We start from the raw sequence: 23,076 nt of genomic DNA, 5'->3' as shown, positions 1-23,076 counted from the left end.
GTGTAGATATTTCCATGTTTATAGAGATAGCGGTGTAGATATTTCAATGTTTATACAGATAGCGGTGTAGATATTTCCATGTTTATACAGATAGCGTTGTAGATATTTCCAAGTTTATAGAGACAGTTGTGTAGACATTTCTATATTTATAGAGATAGCGGTGAAGATATTTCCATGTTTATACAGATAGAGGTGTAGATATTTCTATCTTTATACAGATAGCGGTGTAGATATTTCCATGTTAATACAGGTAACGGTGTACATATTTCCATGTTCATACACATAGCGGTGTAGATATATCCATGTTTATACAGGTAGCGGTGTAGGTATTTCCATGTTAATACAGATAGAGGTGTAGTTATTTCCACCTTTATACAGATGGCAGTGTAGATATTTCCAGGTTCATACCAATGGCGGTGTGGATATTTCCACGTTTATAGAGATGGCGGTGTAGATATTTCGATGTTTACACAGATAGCAGTGTAGATATTTCCATGTTTATAGAGATGGCGGTGTAGATATTTCCTTGTTTATACAGATGGCGCTGTATATATTTTCATGTTTATAGAGATAGCGGTGTAGACATTTCCATGTTTACAAAGATAGCAGTGTAGAAATTTCCATGTTCATAGAGATAGTAGTGTAGATATTTGCATGTTTATACATATGGCGGTGAAGATATATCCATATTTATACAGATAGCAGTGTAGTTATTTCCATGTTTTTTACAGACACTGGTATAGATATTTCCATGTTTATAGAGATGGCGGTGTAGATATTTCCATGTTCATACAGAGAGCGGTGTAGATATTTCCATGTTCATACAGATGGCGGTGTAGTTATTTCCCTGTTTTACAGATAGAAGTGTAGATATTTCCATGTTTATACAGATAGCAGTGTAGATATTTCCATGTTTACAGAGATAGCGGTGTAGATATTTCCATGCTCATACAGATAGCGGTGTAGATATTTCCATGTTTATTCAGATAGCGGTGTAAATATTTACATGTTCATACTGATAGCGGTGTAGATATTTCCATGTTCATTCAGATAGCAGTGTAGGTGTTTGCATGTTTATGCAGATTGTGGTGTAGATATTTCCACGTTCATACAGATGGCGGTGTAGACATTTCCAGGTTCATACAGATGGCGGTGTAGATATTTCCATGTTCATACAGATGGCGGTGTAGATATTCCTATGTTCATACAGATGGCGATGAAGGTATTTCCATGTTTATACAGAAGGCGGTGTAGATATTTCCATCTTTATTGAGATGGTGGTGTAGATATTTCCATGTTGATAGGGATGGTGGTTTAGTTATTTCCATGTTTATAGAGATGGCGTTGTAGATATTTCCATCTTTTTAGAGATGGCGGTGTAGATATTTTCATGTTCATACAGATTGCAGTGTAGGTATTTCCATGTTTATAGAGATGGCGGTGTAGATATTTCCATGTTTATAGAGATAGCGGTGTAGATATTTCCATGTTCGTACAGATAGCGGTGTAGATATTTCCACGTTTATACCGATGGCGGTGTAGATATTTCCATCTTCATACAGATGGCGGTGTAGATATTTCCGCCTTTATAGAGATGGCTGTGTAGATATTTCCATCTTCATAAAGATGGTGGTGTAGATATCTCCATGTTTTTACTGATGCCTTTGTAGTTATTTCCATCCTTAAAGAGATGGCGGTCTAGATATTTCTATGTATATACAGATAGCGGTGTAGATATTTCCGTGTTTATACAGATAGCGGCGAGGATATTTCCATGTTTATACAGATAGTGATGTAGATATTTCCATGTTCATACAGATGGTGGTGTAGATACTTCCATATTCACAGAGATGGCGGTGAAGATGTTTCCATGTTTATACTGATGGCGGTGTAGATATTTCCATATTCAAACAGATAGTGGTGTAGATATTTCCATGTTTATACAGATGTCATTGTAGATATTTTTATGTTTGTAGAGATGGCGGTGTAAATATTTTCATGTTCATACAGATGGCGGTGTAGTTATTTCCATGTTTATAGAGATGGCGTTGCAGTTATTTCCATGTTTATAGAGTTAGCTGTGTATATACTTCCATGTTTATAAAGATGGTGCTGTACATATTTTCATGTTCAGACAGCGGTGTAGATATTTCCATGTTTATACAGATGGCGGTGTAGATATTTCCATGTTTATAGAGATAGTGGTGTAGATATTTCCATGCTCATACAGATAGCGGTGTAGACATTTCCAGGTTCATTTGGATAGTAGTGTAGATATTTCCATGTTCATTTGGAAAATAGTGTAGCTATTTCCATGTTCATACAGATGGCGATATAGGTATTTCCATGTTCAAACAGATGGCGATGAAGATATTTCCATGTTTATACAGAGGGCGGTGTAGATATTTCCATGTTCATACTGATGGCTGTGTAGGTATTTCCATGTTCATACAGATGGCTGTGTAGATATTTCCATGTTTATACAGACAGCGTTGTAGATGTTTCCATGTTTATACAGGTAGCGGTGTAGATACTACCATCTTTACACAGATGGCGGTGCAGATATTTATATGTTTATAGAGATGGCGGTCTAGATATTTCCATGTTTATAGAGATGGCGGTGTAGATATTTCAATGTTTATAGAGATGGCGGTGTAGATATTTCCTTGTGTATACAGACAGCGGTGTAGATATTTCCATGTCTATAGATATAGCGGTGTAGACATTTCCATGTTCATACAGATAGCGGTGTAGATATTTCCATGTTCATACGGATGGCGGTGTAGGTATTTGCATGTTCATGCAGATGGTGCTGTAGATATTTCCACGTGCATACAGATGGCGGTGTAGACATTTCCAGGTTCATACAGATGGCGGTGTAGATATTTCCATGTTCATACAGATGGCGGTGTAGATATATGCATGTTCATACAGATGGCGATGAAGATATTTCCATGTTTATACAGAAGGCGGTGTAGATATTTTTATCTTTATAGAGATGGTGGTGTAGATATTTCCATGTTCATACAGATGGTGGTTTAGGTACTTCCATGTTTATAGAGATGGCGGTGCAGATATTACCATGTTTTTAGAGATGGCGGTGTAGATATTTTCATGTTCATACAGATGGCGGTGTAGGTATTTCCATGTTTATAGAGATGGCGGTGTAGATATTTCCATGTTTATAGAGATAGCGTTGTAGATATTTCCCTGTTTATACAGATAGCGGTGTAGATGTTTCCATGTTCATACAGATGGCGGTGTAGATATTTCCCTGTTTATAGAGATGGCAGTGTAGGTATTTCCATGTTTATAGAGATAGCGCTGTAGATATTTCCAGGTTTATATAGATAGCGGCGAAGATATTTCCATGTTTATACAGAGAGTGGTGTAGATATTTCCATGTTTATACAGATAGCGGTGTAGATATTTCCATGTTTGTACAGATAGCGGTGCATATATTTCCATGTGTATACAGATAGCTGTGTAGATATTTCCCTATTTATACAGATGGCGGTGTAGATATTTCCATGTTTATAGAGATGGCGGTCTAGATATTTCCATGTTTATAGAGATAGCCGTGCAGTTATTTCCATGTTTAGAGAGTTATCGGTGTAGATATTTCCATGTTTATACAGATCGCGGTGTAGATATTTCCATGCTCATATAGATCGCGCAGTAGATATTTCAATGTTTTATACAGATAGCAGTGTATATATCTCCATGTTTGTAGAGATAGCGGTATAGATACTTCCCTGTTTTACAGATAGCAGTGTAGATATTTCCATGTATATACCAATAGCGGTGTAGATATTTCCACGTTCATACAGATAGCGGTTTAGATATTTCCATGTTCATACAGATAGCGGTGTAAATAATTCCAAATTTATAGAGATGACGGTGTAAATATTTCTATGTTCATACAGATGGCGGTGTAGATATTTACATGTTTATAGAGATGGCAGTCAAGATATTTTCTGGTTTATACAGATAGCGGTGTAGATATTTCCAAGTTTATAGAGATAGCGCTGTAGATATTTCCATGTTTATACAGATAGCGGTGTAGATATTTCCATGTTTATACAGATGGCGGTGTAGATATTTCCATGTTTATACAAATACCGGTGTAGATATTTCCATGTTTATACAGATAGCGGTGTAGATATTTCCATCTTAGTACAGATGGCGGTGTAGATATTTCCATGTTCATACAGATAGCGGTGTGGATATTTCCATCTTAATACAGATGGTGGTGCAGATATTACCATGTTCATACAGATGGCGATGTTGGTATTTCCAAGTTTATAGAGATAGCGGTGTAGTTATTTCCATCTCTATAGGGATAGCGGTGTAGATATTTCCATGTTTATAGAGATGGCCGTGTAGATATTTCCATGTTTATACAGATGGTGGTATAGATATTTACATGTTTATAGAGATGGCGGTGTAGATATTTCCATGTTTATGCAGATGGCGGTGTAGATATTTACATGTTTATACAGTTGGCGGTCTAGATATTTCGATGTTTATAGAGATAGTGGTGTAGTTATTTCAAAGTTTATAGAGACTGCGGTGTAGATATTTCCATGTTTATACAGATAGCGGTGTAGATATTTCCATGTTTATACAGATAGCGGTGTAGATATTTCCATGTTTATAGAGATAGCAGTGTAGTTATTTCCATGTTTATACAGATAGCGTTGAAGATATTTCCAGGTTTACACAGATAGCCGTGTGGATATTTCCATGTTTATACAGATAATGTTGTAGATATTTCCAAGTTTATGCAGATAGCGGTGCAGATATTTCCATGTTCATACAGATAGCAGTGTAGATATTTCCATGTTCATACAGATAGTGGTATAGATATTTCCATCTTCATACAGATAGCGGTGAAGATATTTCCATGTTCATACAGATAGCGGTGTAGATAATTCGACCTTCATAGAGAGGGCGGTGTAGGTAATTCTATGTTAATACAGATGGCGGTGTAGATATTTACAAGTTTGTAGAGATATCGCTGTAGATATTTCCAATTTTATACAGATAGCATTGTAGATATTTCCATGTTCATACAGATAGCGGTGTAGATATTTCCACTTTTATAGAGATGGTGGTGTAGATATTTCCATGTTCATACAGATGGCGGTGTAGATATTTCCATGTTTATAGAGATGGAGGTGTAGACATTTCCATGTTTATAGAGATGGTTGTGTAGATATTTCCATGTTTATAGAGATGGCGGTGTAGATATTTCCATGTTCATACAGATAACAGTGTAGATATTTCCATGTTCATACAGATAGCCGTGTAGATATTTCCATGTTCATACAGATAGCGTTGTAGATATTTCCACGTTTATAGAGATGGTGGTGTAGATGTTTCCATGTTCATACAGATGGTGGTGTAGATATTTCCATGTTTATAGAGATGGCGGTGTAGATATTTCCATGTTCATACAGATAGCATTGTAGATATTTCCATGTTCATACAGATAGCAGTGTAGATATTTCCATGTTCATACAGATAGCAGTGTAGATATTTACATGTTCATACAGATTGCGGTTTAGATATTTCCATGTTCATACAGATAGCGGTGTAAATAATTCCACCTTTATAGAGATGGCGGTGTAAATATTTCTACATTCATGGAGATGGCGGTGTAGATATTTACATGTTTATAGAGATGGCAGTCTAGATATTTGTGGTTTATACAGATAGCGGTGTAGATATTTCAAAGTTTATAGAGATAGCGTTGTAGATATTTCCATGTTTATACAGATAGCGGTGTAGATATTTCCATGTTTATACAGATGGCAGTGTAGATATTTCCATGTTTATACAGATAGCGGTGTAGATATTTCCATCTTATTACAGATAGCGGTGTAGATATTTCCATGTTCATACAGATGGTGGTGCAGATATTTCCAAGGTTATAGAGATAGCGGTGTAGTTATTTCCAACTTTATACAGATAGCGGTGTAGATATTTCCACGTATATGCAGATAGCTGTGTAGATATTTCCATGTTCATACCGATAGCGGTGTAGATATTTCCATGTTCATACAGATAGCGGTGTAGATATTTCCATGTTCATACAGATAGCGGTGTAGATATTTCCATGTTTATACAGATAGCGGTGTAGATATTTCCATGTTCATACAGATAGCGGTGTAGATAATTCCACCTTCATAGAGAGAGCAGTGTAGATATTTCTATGTTCATACAGATGGCGGTGTAGATATTTCCATGTTTATAGAGATGGAGGTGTAGATATTTCCAAGTTTAAAGAGATTGCGGTGTAGATATTTCCATGTTTATAGAGATAGCGGTGTAGATATTTCCATGTTCATACAGATAGCAGTGTAGATATTTCCTTGTTCATACAGATAGCGGTGTAGATATTTCCAAGTTCATACAGATAGCGGTGTAGATATTTAAGCATTCGCAGAGATGGTGGTGTAGATATTTCCATGTTCATACTGATGGCGGTGTAGATATTTCCATGTTTATAGAGATGGAGGTGTAGATATTTCCATGTTTATAGAGATGGCGGTGTAGATATTTCCATGTTTATAGAGATGGCGTTGTAGATATTTCCATGTTCATACAGATAGCGGTGTAGATATTTCCACGTTCATACAGATAGCGGTTTAGATAATTCCACCTTCATAGTGAGGGCGGTGCAGATATTTCTATGTTCATACAGATGGCGGTGTAGATATTTACATGTTTATAGAGATGGCGGTCTAGATATTTTCTGTTTTATACAGATAGCGGTGTAGATATTTCCATGTTCACAGAGTTAGCGGTGTAGATATTTCCAATTTTATACAGATAGCATTGTAGATATTTCCTTGTTCATACAGATAGCAGTGTAGATATTTCCACGTTTATAGAGATGGTGGTGTAGATATTTCCATGTTCATACAGATGGCGGTTTAGATATTTCCATGTTTATAGAGATGGAGGTGTAGATGTTTCCAAGTTTATAGAGATGGAGGTGTAGATATTTCCATGTTTATAGAGATGGCGGTGTAGATATTTCCATGTTCATACAGATAGCGGTGTAGATATTTCCATGTTCATACAGATAGCGGTGTAGATATTTCCATGTTCATACAGATAGCGGTGTAAATACTTCCACCTTTATAGAGATGGCGGTGTAAATATTTCTATGTTCATACAGATGGCAGTGTAGATATTTACATGTTTATAGAGATGGCAGTCTAGATATTTTCTGGTTTATACAGATAGCGGTGTAGATATTTCCAAGTTTATAGAGATAGCGTTGTAGATATTTCCATGTTTATACAGATGGCAGTGTAGATATTTCCATGTTTATACAGATAGCGGTGTAGATATTACCATGTTTATACAGATAGCGTTGTAGATATTTCCCTCTTATTACAGATGGCGGTGTAGATATTTCCATGTATATGCAGATAGCTGTGAAGATGTTTCCATGTTCAAACAGATAGCGGTATAGATAGTTCCATGTTCATACAGATAGCGGTGTAGATATTTCCATGTTCATACAGATGGCTGTGAAGTTATTTACATGTTCATACAGATGGCATTGTAGATATTTCCATGTTTTTAGAGATGGCAGTGTAGATATTTCCATGTTTATACAGATGGCGGTGTAGATATTTCCATGTTTATAGAGATGGCGGTGTAGATATTTCCATGTTTATGCAGATGGGGGTGTAGTTATTTACATGTTTTTAGAGATGACAGTCTAGTTATTTTCTGGTTTATACAGATAGCGGTGTAGATAATTCCACCTTCATAGAGAGGGCGGTGTGGATATTTCTATGTTCATACAGATGGCGGTGTAGATATTTACATATTTATGGAGATGGCGGTCTAGATATTTCCTGTTTTATACATATAGCGGTGTAGTTATTTCCATGTTTATACAGATAGCGGTGACGATATTTCCATGTTTACACAGATAGCCGTGTGGATATTTCCATGTTTATACAGATAGCGGTGTAGATATTTCCAAGTTTATGCAGATATCGGTGCAGATATTTCCATGTTTATACAGATAGCGGTGTAGATATTTCCACGTTCATACAGATAGCGGTGTACATATTTCCATGTTCATACAGATAACGGTGTAGATATTTCCATGTTCATACAGATAGCGGTGTAGATATTTCCATGTTCATACAGATAGCGGTGTAGATATTTCCATGTTCATACAGATAGCGGTGTAGATATTTCCATGTTCATACAGATAGCGGTTTAGATATTTCCATGTTCATAGAGAAAGCGGTGTAAATAATTCCACCTTTAGAGAGATGGCGGTGTTAGTATTTCTATGTTCATAGAGATGGCGGTGTAGATATTTACATATTTATAGAGATGGCAGTCTAGATATTTCCTGGTTTATACAGATAGCGGTGTAGATATTTCCAAGTTTATAGAGATAGTGTTGTAGAGATTTCCATGTTTATACAGATAGCGGTGTAGATATTTAAATGTTTATACAGATGGCGGTGTAGATATTTCCATGTTTATACAGATAGCGGTGTAGATATTTCCATGTTTATACAGATAGCGGTGTAGATATATCCATGTTCATACAGATAGCGGTGTAGATAATTCCACCTTCATAGAGAGGGCGGTGTGGATATTTCTATGTTCATACAGATGGTGGTGTAGATATTTACATGTTTATAGAGATGGCGGTCTGGATATTTCCTGTTTTATACATATAGCGGTGTAGATATTTCCATGTTTATAGAGATAGCGGTGTAGATATTTCCAATTTTATACAGATAGCATTGTGGATATTTCCATGTTCATACAGATAGCGATGTAGATATTTCCACGTTTATAGGGATGGTGGTGTAGATATTTCCATGTTCATACAGATGGTGGTTTAGATATTTCCATGTTTATAGAGATGGAGGTGTAGATATTTCCATGTTTATTGAGATGGCGGTGTAGATATTTCCATGTTTATAGAGATGGCGGTGTAGATATTTCCATGTTCATACAGAGGGCGGTGTAGATATTTCCATGTTCATACTGATAGCGGTGTAGATATTTCCATGTTCATACAGATTGCGGTGCAGATATTTCCATGTTCATACAGATAGCAGTGTAGATATTTCTATGTTCATACAGATATCGGTTTAGATATTTCCATGTTCATTCACATAGCGGTGTAAATAATTCCACCTTTATAGAGACGGCGGTGTAAATATTTCTATGTTCATACAGATGGCGGTGTAGATATTTACATGTTTATAGAGATGTCAGTCTAGATATTTTCTGGTTTATACAGATAGCGGTGTAGATATTTTCAAGTTTATAGAGATAGCGTTGTAGATATTTCCATGTTTATACAGATAGCAGTGCAGATATTTCCATGTTTATACAGATGGCGGTGTAGATATTTCCATGTTTATACAGATAGCGGTGTAGATATTTCCATGTTTATACAGAAAGCAGAGTAGATATTTCCATGTTTACACAGATAGCGGGGTAGGTATTTCCATGTCTATGTAGATGGCAGTGTAGATATTTACATGTTTATAGAGTTGGCGGTCTAGATATTTCGATGTTTATAGATATAGTGGTTTAGTTATTTCCAAGTTTATAGAGAGTGTGGTGTAGATATTTCCATGTTTCTACAGATATTGGTGTAGATATTTCCATGTTTATAGACATAGCGGTGTAGTTATTTCCATGTTTATACAGATAGCGGTGACGATATTTCCATGTTTACACAGATAGCCGTGTGGATATTTCCATGTTTATACAGATAGCGGTGTAGATATTTCCAAGTTTATGCAGATATCGGTGCAGATATTTCCATGTTTATACAGATAGCGGTGTAGATATTTCCATGTTCATACAGATAGCGGTGTAGATAATTCCCTGCTCATACAGCTAGCGGTGTAGATATTTCCATGTTCATACAGATAGCAGTGTAGATAATTCCACCTTCATAGAGAGGGCGGTGTAGATATTTCTATGTTCATACAGATGGCGGTGTAGATATTTCTATGTTTATAGAGATGGCGGTCTGGGTATTTTCTGTTTTATACAGATAGCGGTGTAGATATTTCCATGTTTACAGAGTTAGCGGTGTAGATATTTCCATGTTCATACAGATAGCGGTGTAAATAATTCCAACTTTATGGAGATGGCGGTGTAAATATTTCTATATTCATACAGATGGCGGTGTAGATATTTACATGTTTATAGAGATGTCAGTCTAGATATTTTCTGGTTTATACAGATAGCGGTGTAGATATTTCCAAGTTTATAGAGATTGCATTGTAGATATTTCCATGTTTATACAGATAGCGGTGTAGATATTTCCATGTTTATACAGATGGCGGTGTAGATATTGCTATGTTTATACTGATAGCGCTGTAGATATTTCCATGTTTATGGAGATAGCGGTGTAGATATTTCCATCTTAATACAGATGGCGGTGTAGATATTTCCATGTTGATACAGATGGTGGTGCAGATATTTCCATGTTCATACAGACGGCGATGTAGATATTTCCAAGCTTATAGAGATAGCGGTGTAGTTATTTCCAACTTTATAGAGATAGCGGTGTAGATATTTCCACGTATATGCAGATAGCTGTGTAGATATTTCCATGTTCATACAGATAGCTGTGTAGATATTTCCATGTTGATACAGATAGCGGTTTAGATATTTCCAAGTTCATACAGATAGCGGTGTAGATAATTCCACCTTCATAGAGAGAGCGGTGTAGTTATTTCTATGTTCATACAGATGGCCGTGTAGATATTTCCATGTTTATAGAGATGGCGGTGTAGATATTTCCGAGTCTATACAGATAGCGGTGTAGATATTTCCATGTTTATAGAGATGGCGGTGTAGTTATTTCCATGTTTATGGAGATAGCGGTGTAGATATTTCCATGTATATGCAGATAGCTGTGCAGATGTTTCCATGTTCATACAGATAGCTGTGTAGATATTTCCATGTTGATACAGATAGCGGTGTAGATATTTCCAAGTTCATACAGATAGCGGTGTACATAGTTCCACCTTCATAGAGAGGGCGGTGTAGTTATTTCTATGTTCATACAGATGGCCGTGTAGATATTTCCATGTTTATAGAGATGGCGGAGTAGATATTTCCAAGTCTATACAGATGGCGGTGTAGAGATTTCCATGTTTATAGAGATGGCGGTGTAGTTATTTCCATGTTTATGGAGATAGCGGTGTAGATAGTTCCGTGTTCATACAGATAGCGGTGTAGATATATCCATGTTTATAGAGATGGCGGTGAAGATATTTCCATGTTTATATAGATAGCGGTGTAGATATTTCCATGTTTATACAGAAAGCGGTGTAGATATTTCCATGTTCATACAGATAGCGGTGTAAATAATTCCACCTTTATAGACATGGCAGTGTAAATATTTCTATGTTCATACAGATGGCGGTTTAGATATTTACATGTTTATAGAGATGGCAGTCTAGATATTTCCTGGTTTATACAGATAGCGTTTTAGATATTTCCAAGTTTATAGAGTTAGCATTGTAGATATTTCCATGTTTATACAGATAGCGGTGTAGATATTTCCATGTTTATACAGATGGCTGTGTAGATATTTCTTTGTTTATACAGATAGCCGTGTAGATATTTCCATGTTTATGCAGAAAGCGGTGTAGATATTTCCATGTTCATACAGATAGCGGTGTAAATTCCAACTTTATACAGATGGCGGTGTAAATATTTCTATGTTCATATAGTTGGCGGTGTAGATATTTACATGTTTATAGAGATGTCAGTGTAGATATTTTCTGGTTTATACAGATAGCGGTGTAGATATTTCCATGTTTATACAGATGGCGGTGTAGATATTTCCATGTTTATATAGATAGCGCTGTAGATATTTCCATGTATATACAGAAAGCGGTGTAGATATTTCCATGTTCATACAGATAGCGGTGTAAATAATTCCACCTTTATAGAGATGGCGGTGTAAATATTTCTATGTTCATACAGATGGCGGTTTAGATATTGACATGTTTATAGAGATGGCTGTCTAGATATTTCCTGGTTTATACAGATAGCGTTTTAGATATTTCCAAGTTTATAGAGATAGCGTTGTAGATATTTCCATGTTTATACAGATAGCGGTGTAGATATTTCCACGTTCATACAGATAGCGGTGTACATATTTCCATGTTCATACAGATAACGGTGTAGATATTTCCATGTTCATACAGATAGCGGTGTAGATATTTCCATGTTCATACAGATAGCGGTGTAGATATTTCCATGTTCATACAGATAGCGGTGTAGATATTTCCATGTTCATACAGATAGCGGTTTAGATATTTCCATGTTCATAGAGAAAGCGGTGTAAATAATTCCACCTTTAGAGAGATGGCGGTGTTAGTATTTCTATGTTCATAGAGATGGCGGTGTAGATATTTACATATTTATAGAGATGGCAGTCTAGATATTTCCTGGTTTATACAGATAGCGGTGTAGATATTTCCAAGTTTATAGAGATAGTGTTGTAGAGATTTCCATGTTTATACAGATAGCGGTGTAGATATTTAAATGTTTATACAGATGGCGGTGTAGATATTTCCATGTTTATACAGATAGCGGTGTAGATATTTCCATGTTTATACAGATAGCGGTGTAGATATATCCATGTTCATACAGATAGCGGTGTAGATAATTCCACCTTCATAGAGAGGGCGGTGTGGATATTTCTATGTTCATACAGATGGTGGTGTAGATATTTACATGTTTATAGAGATGGCGGTCTGGATATTTCCTGTTTTATACATATAGCGGTGTAGATATTTCCATGTTTATAGAGATAGCGGTGTAGATATTTCCAATTTTATACAGATAGCATTGTGGATATTTCCATGTTCATACAGATAGCGATGTAGATATTTCCACGTTTATAGGGATGGTGGTGTAGATATTTCCATGTTCATACAGATGGTGGTTTAGATATTTCCATGTTTATAGAGATGGAGGTGTAGATATTTCCATGTTTATTGAGATGGCGGTGTAGATATTTCCATGTTTATAGAGATGGCGGTGTAGATATTTCCATGTTCATACAGAGGGCGGTGTAGATATTTCCATGTTCATACTGATAGCGGTGTAGATATTTCCATGTTCATACAGATTGCGGTGCAGATATTTCCATGTTCATACAGATAGCAGTGTAGATATTTCTATGTTCATACAGATATCGGTTTAGATATTTCCATGTTCATTCACATAGCGGTGTAAATAATTCCACCTTTATAGAGACGGCGGTGTAAATATTTCTATGTTCATACAGATGGCGGTGTAGATATTTACATGTTTATAGAGATGTCAGTCTAGATATTTTCTGGTTTATACAGATAGCGGTGTAGATATTTTCAAGTTTATAGAGATAGCGTTGTAGATATTTCCATGTTTATACAGATAGCAGTGCAGATATTTCCATGTTTATACAGATGGCGGTGTAGATATTTCCATGTTTATACAGATAGCGGTGTAGATATTTCCATGTTTATACAGAAAGCAGAGTAGATATTTCCATGTTTACACAGATAGCGGGGTAGGTATTTCCATGTCTATGTAGATGGCAGTGTAGATATTTACATGTTTATAGAGTTGGCGGTCTAGATATTTCGATGTTTATAGATATAGTGGTTTAGTTATTTCCAAGTTTATAGAGACTGTGGTGTAGATATTTCCATGTTTCTACAGATATTGGTGTAGATATTTCCATGTTTATAGACATAGCGGTGTAGTTATTTCCATGTTTATACAGATAGCGGTGACGATATTTCCATGTTTACACAGATAGCCGTGTGGATATTTCCATGTTTATACAGATAGCGGTGTAGATATTTCCAAGTTTATGCAGATATCGGTGCAGATATTTCCATGTTTATACAGATAGCGGTGTAGATATTTCCATGTTCATACAGATAGCGGTGTAGATAATTCCCTGCTCATACAGCTAGCGGTGTAGATATTTCCATGTTCATACAGATAGCAGTGTAGATAATTCCACCTTCATAGAGAGGGCGGTGTAGATATTTCTATGTTTATAGAGATGGCGGTCTGGGTATTTTCTGTTTTATACAGATAGCGGTGTAGATATTTCCATGTTTACAGAGTTAGCGGTGTAGATATTTCCATGTTCATACAGATAGCGGTGTAAATAATTCCAACTTTATGGAGATGGCGGTGTAAATATTTCTATATTCATACAGATGGCGGTGTAGATATTTACATGTTTATAGAGATGTCAGTCTAGATATTTTCTGGTTTATACAGATAGCGGTGTAGATATTTCCAAGTTTATAGAGATTGCATTGTAGATATTTCCATGTTTATACAGATAGCGGTGTAGATATTTCCATGTTTATACAGATGGCGGTGTAGATATTGCTATGTTTATACTGATAGCGCTGTAGATATTTCCATGTTTATGGAGATAGCGGTGTAGATATTTCCATCTTAATACAGATGGCGGTGTAGATATTTCCATGTTGATACAGATGGTGGTGCAGATATTTCCATGTTCATACAGACGGCGATGTAGATATTTCCAAGCTTATAGAGATAGCGGTGTAGTTATTTCCAACTTTATAGAGATAGCGGTGTAGATATTTCCACGTATATGCAGATAGCTGTGTAGATATTTCCATGTTCATACAGATAGCTGTGTAGATATTTCCATGTTGATACAGATAGCGGTTTAGATATTTCCAAGTTCATACAGATAGCGGTGTAGATAATTCCACCTTCATAGAGAGGGCGGTGTAGTTATTTCTATGTTCATACAGATGGCCGTGTAGATATTTCCATGTTTATAGAGATGGCGGTGTAGATATTTCCGAGTCTATACAGATAGCGGTGTAGATATTTCCATGTTTATAGAGATGGCGGTGTAGTTATTTCCATGTTTATGGAGATAGCGGTGTAGATATTTCCATGTATATGCAGATAGCTGTGCAGATGTTTCCATGTTCATACAGATAGCTGTGTAGATATTTCCATGTTGATACAGATAGCGGTGTAGATATTTCCAAGTTCATACAGATAGCGGTGTACATAGTTCCACCTTCATAGAGAGGGCGGTGTAGTTATTTCTATGTTCATACAGATGGCCGTGTAGATATTTCCATGTTTATAGAGATGGCGGAGTAAATATTTCCAAGTCTATACAGATGGCGGTGTAGAGATTTCCATGTTTATAGAGATGGCGGTGTAGTTATTTCCATGTTTATGGAGATAGCGGTGTAGATAGTTCCGTGTTCATACAGATAGCGGTGTAGATATATCCATGTTTATAGAGATGGCGGTGAAGATATTTCCATGTTTATATAGATAGCGGTGTAGATATTTCCATGTTTATACAGAAAGCGGTGTAGATATTTCCATGTTCATACAGATAGCGGTGTAAATAATTCCACCTTTATAGACATGGCAGTGTAAATATTTCTATGTTCTTACAGATGGCGGTTTAGATATTTACATGTTTATAGAGATGGCAGTCTAGATATTTCCTGGTTTATACAGATAGCGTTTTAGATATTTCCAAGTTTATAGAGTTAGCATTGTAGATATTTCCATGTTTATACAGATAGCGGTGTAGATATTTCCATGTTTATACAGATGGCTGTGTAGATATTTCTTTGTTTATACAGATAGCCGTGTAGATATTTCCATGTTTATGCAGAAAGCGGTGTAGATATTTCCATGTTCATACAGATAGCGGTGTAAATTCCAACTTTATACAGATGGCGGTGTAAATATTTCTATGTTCATATAGTTGGCGGTGTAGATATTTACATGTTTATAGAGATGTCAGTGTAGATATTTTCTGGTTTATACAGATAGCGGTGTAGATATTTCCATGTTTATACAGATGGCGGTGTAGATATTTCCATGTTTATATAGATAGCGCTGTAGATATTTCCATGTATATACAGAAAGCGGTGTAGATATTTCCATGTTCATACAGATAGCGGTGTAAATAATTCCACCTTTATAGAGATGGCGGTGTAAATATTTCTATGTTCATACAGATGGCGGTTTAGATATTGACATGTTTATAGAGATGGCTGTCTAGATATTTCCTGGTTTATACAGATAGCGTTTTAGATATTTCCAAGTTTATAGAGATAGCGTTGTAGATATTTCCATGTTTATACAGATAGCGGTGTAGATATTTCCACGTTCATACAGATAGCGGTGTACATATTTCCATGTTCATACAGATAACGGTGTAGATATTTCCATGTTCATACAGATAGCGGTGTAGATATTTCCATGTTCATACAGATAGCGGTGTAGATATTTCCATGTTCATACAGATAGCGGTGTAGATATTTCCATGTTCATACAGATAGCGGTTTAGATATTTCCATGTTCATAGAGAAAGCGGTGTAAATAATTCCACCTTTAGAGAGATGGCGGTGTTAGTATTTCTATGTTCATAGAGATGGCGGTGTAGATATTTACATATTTATAGAGATGGCAGTCTAGATATTTCCTGGTTTATACAGATAGCGGTGTAGATATTTCCAAGTTTATAGAGATAGTGTTGTAGAGATTTCCATGTTTATACAGATAGCGGTGTAGATATTTAAATGTTTATACAGATGGCGGTGTAGATATTTCCATGTTTATACAGATAGCGGTGTAGATATTTCCATGTTTATACAGATAGCGGTGTAGATATATCCATGTTCATACAGATAGCGGTGTAGATAATTCCACCTTCATAGAGAGGGCGGTGTGGATATTTCTATGTTCATACAGATGGTGGTGTAGATATTTACATGTTTATAGAGATGGCGGTCTGGATATTTCCTGTTTTATACATATAGCGGTGTAGATATTTCCATGTTTATAGAGATAGCGGTGTAGATATTTCCAATTTTATACAGATAGCATTGTGGATATTTCCATGTTCATACAGATAGCGATGTAGATATTTCCACGTTTATAGGGATGGTGGTGTAGATATTTCCATGTTCATACAGATGGTGGTTTAGATATTTCCATGTTTATAGAGATGGAGGTGTAGATATTTCCATGTTTATTGAGATGGCGGTGTAGATATTTCCATGTTTATAGAGATGGCGGTGTAGATATTTCCATGTTCATACAGAGGGCGGTGTAGATATTTCCATGTTCATACTGATAGCGGTGTAGATATTTCCATGTTCATACAGATTGCGGTGCAGATATTTCCATGTTCATACAGATAGCAGTGTAGATATTTCCATGTTCATACAGATATCGGTTTAGATATTTCCATGTTCATTCACATAGCGGTGTAAATAATTCCACCTTTATAGAGACGGCGGTGTAAATATTTCTATGTTCATACAGATGGCGGTGTAGATATTTACATGTTTATAGAGATGTCCGTCTAGATATTTTCTGGTTTATACAGATAGCGGTGTAGATATTTTCAAGTTTATAGAGATAGCGTTGTAGATATTTCCATGTTTATACAGATAGCAGTGCAGATATTTCCATGTTTATACAGATGGCGGTGTAGATATTTCCATGTTTATACAGATAGCGGTGTAGATATTTCCATGTTTATACAGAAAGCAGAGTAGATATTTCCATGTTTACACAGATAGCGGGGTAGGTATTTCCATGTCTATGTAGATGGCAGTGTAGATATTTACATGTTTATAGAGTTGGCGGTCTAGATATTTCGATGTTTATAGATATAGTGGTTTAGTTATTTCCAAGTTTATAGAGACTGTGGTGTAGATATTTCCATGTTTCTACAGATATTGGTGTAGATATTTCCATGTTTATAGACATAGCGGTGTAGTTATTTCCATGTTTATACAGATAGCGGTGACGATATTTCCATGTTTACACAGATAGCCGTGTGGATATTTCCATGTTTATACAGATAGCGGTGTAGATATTTCCAAGTTTATGCAGATATCGGTGCAGATATTTCCATGTTTATACAGATAGCGGTGTAGATATTTCCATGTTCATACAGATAGCGGTGTAGATAATTCCCTGCTCATACAGCTAGCGGTGTAGATATTTCCATGTTCATACAGATAGCAGTGTAGATAATTCCACCTTCATAGAGAGGGCGGTGTAGATATTTCTATGTTCATACAGATGGCGGTGTAGATATTTCTATGTTTATAGAGATGGCGGTCTGGGTATTTTCTGTTTTATACAGATGGCGGTGTAGATATTTCCATGTTTACAGAGATAGCGGTGTAGATATTTCCATGTTCATACAGATAGCGGTGTAGATATTTCCATGTTTATACAGATAGCGGTGTAGATATTTCCATCTTAATACAGATGGCGGTGTAGATGTTTCCATGTTCATACAGATGGTGTTGCAGATATTTCCATGTTCACAGATGGCGATATAGATATGTCCAAGTTTATAGAGATAGGGGTGTAGTTATTTCCAACTTTATAGGGATTGTGGTGTAGATATTTCCACGTATATGCAGATAGCTGTGTAGATATTTCCATGTTCATACAGATAGCGTTGTAGATATTTCCATGTTCGTACAGATAGCGGTGTACATAATTCCATGTTCATACAGATAGCGGTGTAGATATTTCCATGTTCATACAGATAGCGTTGTAGATATTTCCACGTTCATACAGATAGCGGTGTAGATCTTTCCACGTTTATAGGGATGGTGGTGTAGATATTTCCATGTTCGTACAGATGGCGGTGTAGATCTTTCCATGTTCATAGAGATGGCGGTGTAGATATTTCCATGTTTATACGGATGGCGGTGTAGATATTTCCATGTTTATAGAGATGGCGGTATAGTTATTTCCATGTTTATGGAGATAGAGGTGTAGATATTTCCATGTATATGCAGATAGCTCTGTAGATGTTTCCATGTTCATACAGATAGCGGTGTAAATATTTCCATGTTCATTCAGATGGCGGTGAAGTTATTTACATGTTCATACAGATTACGGTGTACATATTTCCATGTTTATAGAGATGGCGGTGTAGATATTTCCATGTTTATAGAGATGGCGGTGTAGATATTTCCATGTTCATAGAGATGGCGGTGTAGATATTTCCATGTTCATACAGATAGCAGTGTAGATATTTCCATGTTCATACAGATAGCGGTGTATATATTTCCATGTTCATACAGATAGCGGTGTAGATATTTCCATCTTAATACAGATGGCGGTGTAGATATTTCCATGTTCATACAGATGGTGGTTCAGATATTTCCATGTTCATACAGATGGCGATGTAGATATTTCCAAGCTTATAGAGATAGCGATGTGGTTATTTCCAACACTATAGAGATAGCGGTGTAGATATTTCCAAGTTCATACAGATAGCGGTGTAGATATTTACATGTTCATACAGATGTCGGTGAAGTTATCTACATGTTCATACAGATGGCTGTGTAGATATTTCCATGTTTATAGAGATGGCGGTGTAGATATTTCCATGTTGATACAGATGGAGGTGTAGATATTTCCATGTTTATAGAGATGGCGGTGAAGATATTTCCATGTTTATTCAGATGACGGTGTAGATATTTCCATGTTTATAGAGATGGCGGTGTAGATTTTTTCATGTTTATACAGAAAGCGGTGTTGATATTTCCATGTTTATACAGATAGCGGTGTAGATATTTCCATCTTAATACAGATGGCGGTGTAGATATTTCCATGTTCATAAAGATGGTGGTGCAGATATTTCCATGTTCATAGAGATGGCGATGTAGATATTTCCAAGTTTATAGAGATAGCGGTGTAGTTATTTCCATCTTTATAGAGATCGCGGTGTAGATATTTCCACGTGTATGCAGATATCTGTGTAGATATTTCCATGTTCATACAGATAGCGGTGTAGATATTTCCAAGTTCATACAGATAGCGGTGTAGATAATTCCATGTTCATACAGATAGCGGTGTAGATATTTCTATGTTCATACAGATAGCGGTGTAGATATTTCCACGTGTATGCAGATATCTGTGTAGATATTTCCATGTTCATACAGATAGCGGTGTAAATAATTCCAAATTTATAGAGATGACGGTGTAAATATTTCTATGTTCATACAGATGGCGGTGTAGATATTTACATGTTTATAGAGATGGCAGTCAAGATATTTTCTGGTTTATACAGATAGCGGTGTAGATATTTCCAAGTTTATAGAGATAGCGCTGTAGATATTTCCATGTTTATACAGATAGCGGTGTAGATATTTCCATGTTTATACAGATGGCGGTGTAGATATTTCCATGTTTATACAAATACCGGTGTAGATATTTCCATGTTTATACAGATAGCGGTGTAGATATTTCCATCTTAGTACAGATGGCGGTGTAGATATTTCCATGTTCATACAGATAGCGGTGTGGATATTTCCATCTTAATACAGATGGTGGTGCAGATATTACCATGTTCATACAGATGGCGATGTTGGTATTTCCAAGTTTATAGAGATAGCGGTGTAGTTATTTCCATCTCTATAGGGATAGCGGTGTAGATATTTCCATGTTTATAGAGATGGCCGTGTAGATATTTCCATGTTTATACAGATGGTGGTATAGATATTTACATGTTTATAGAGATGGCGGTGTAGATATTTCCATGTTTATGCAGATGGCGGTGTAGATATTTACATGTTTATACAGTTGGCGGTCTAGATATTTCGATGTTTATAGAGATAGTGGTGTAGTTATTTCAAAGTTTATAGAGACTGCGGTGTAGATATTTCCATGTTTATACAGATAGCGGTGTAGATATTTCCATGTTTATACAGATAGCGGTGTAGATATGTCCATGTTTATAGAGATAGCAGTGTAGTTATTTCCATGTTTATACAGATAGCGTTGAAGATATTTCCAGGTTTACACAGATATCCGTGTGGATATTTCCATGTTTATACAGATAATGTTGTAGATATTTCCAAGTTTATGCAGATAGCGGTGCAGATATTTCCATGTTCATACAGATAGCAGTGTAGATATTTCCATGTTCATACAGATAGTGGTATAGATATTTCCATCTTCATACAGATAGCGGTGAAGATATTTCCATGTTCATACAGATAGCGGTGTAGATAATTCGACCTTCATAGAGAGGGCGGTGTAGGTAATTCTATGTTAATACAGATGGCGGTGTAGATATTTACAAGTTTGTAGAGATATCGCTGTAGATATTTCCAATTTTATACAGATAGCATTGTAGATATTTCCATGTTCATACAGATAGCGGTGTAGATATTTCCACTTTTATAGAGATGGTGGTGTAGATATTTCCATGTTCATACAGATGGCGGTGTAGATATTTCCATGTTTATAGAGATGGAGGTGTAGACATTTCCATGTTTATAGAGATGGTTGTGTAGATATTTCCATGTTTATAGAGATGGCGGTGTAGATATTTCCATGTTCATACAGATAACAGTGTAGATATTTCCATGTTCATACAGATAGCCGTGTAGATATTTCCATGTTCATACAGATAGCGTTGTAGATATTTCCACGTTTATAGAGATGGTGGTGTAGATGTTTCCATGTTCATACAGATGGTGGTGTAGATATTTCCATGTTTATAGAGATGGCGGTGTAGATATTTCCATGTTCATACAGATAGCATTGTAGATATTTCCATGTTCATACAGATAGCGGTGTAGATATTTCCATGTTCATACAGATAGCAGTGTAGATATTTACATGTTCATACAGATTGCGGTTTAGATATTTCCATGTTCATACAGATAGCGGTGTAAATAATTCCACCTTTATAGAGATGGCGGTGTAAATATTTCTACGTTCATGGAGATGGCGGTGTAGATATTTACATGTTTATAGAGATGGCAGTCTAGATATTTGTGGTTCATACAGATAGCGGTGTAGATATTTCAAAGTTTATAGAGATAGCGTTGTAGATATTTCCATGTTTATACAGATAGCGGTGTAGATATTTCCATGTTTATACAGATGGCAGTGTAGATATTTCCATGTTTATACAGATAGCGGTGTAGATATTTCCATCTTATTACAGATAGCGGTGTAGATATTTCCATGTTCATACAGATGGTGGTGCAGATATTTCCAAGGTTATAGAGATAGCGGTGTAGTTATTTCCAACTTTATACAGATAGCGGTGTAGATATTTCCACGTATATGCAGATAGCTGTGTAGATATTTCCATGTTCATACCGATAGCGGTGTAGATATTTCCATGTTCATACAGATAGCGGTGTAGATATTTCCATGTTCATACAGATAGCGGTGTAGATATTTCCAAGTTTATACAGATAGCGGTGTAGATATTTCCATGTTCATACAGATAGCGGTGTAGATAATTTCACCTTCATAGAGAGAGCAGTGTAGATATTTCTATGTTCATACAGATGGCGGTGTAGATATTTCCATGTTTATAGAGATGGAGGTGTAGATATTTCCAAGTTTAAAGAGATTGCGGTGTAGATATTTCCATGTTTATAGAGATAGCGGTGTAGATATTTCCATGTTCATACAGATAGCAGTGTAGATATTTCCTTGTTCATACAGATAGCGGTGTAGATATTTCCAAGTTCATACAGATAGCGGTGTAGATATTTAAGCATTCGCAGAGATGGTGGTGTAGATATTTCCATGTTCATACTGATGGCGGTGTAGATATTTCCATGTTTATAGAGATGGAGGTGTAGATATTTCCATGTTTATAGAGATGGCGGTGTAGATATTTCCATGTTTATAGAGATGGCGGTGTAGATATTTCCATGTTTATACAGAAAGCGGTGTTGATATTTCCATGTTATACAGATAGCGGTGTAGATATTTCCATCTTAATAGAGATGTTGGTGTAGATATTTCCATGTTCATACAGATGGTGGTGCAGATATTTCCATGTTCATTCAGATGGCGATGTAGATATTTCCAAGTTTATAGAGATAGCGGTGTAGTTATTTCCAACTTTATAGAGATAGCGGTGTAGATATTTCCACGTATATGCAGATATCTGTGTTGATATTTCCATGTTCATACAGATAGCGGTGTAGATATTTCCATGTT

This window comes from Gorilla gorilla, chromosome 8, assembly GCF_029281585.2.
Source record: "Gorilla gorilla gorilla isolate KB3781 chromosome 8, NHGRI_mGorGor1-v2.1_pri, whole genome shotgun sequence".
Lineage (NCBI taxonomy): Eukaryota > Metazoa > Chordata > Mammalia > Primates > Hominidae > Gorilla > Gorilla gorilla.
Note: the sequence above shows the minus strand (reverse complement) of the source record.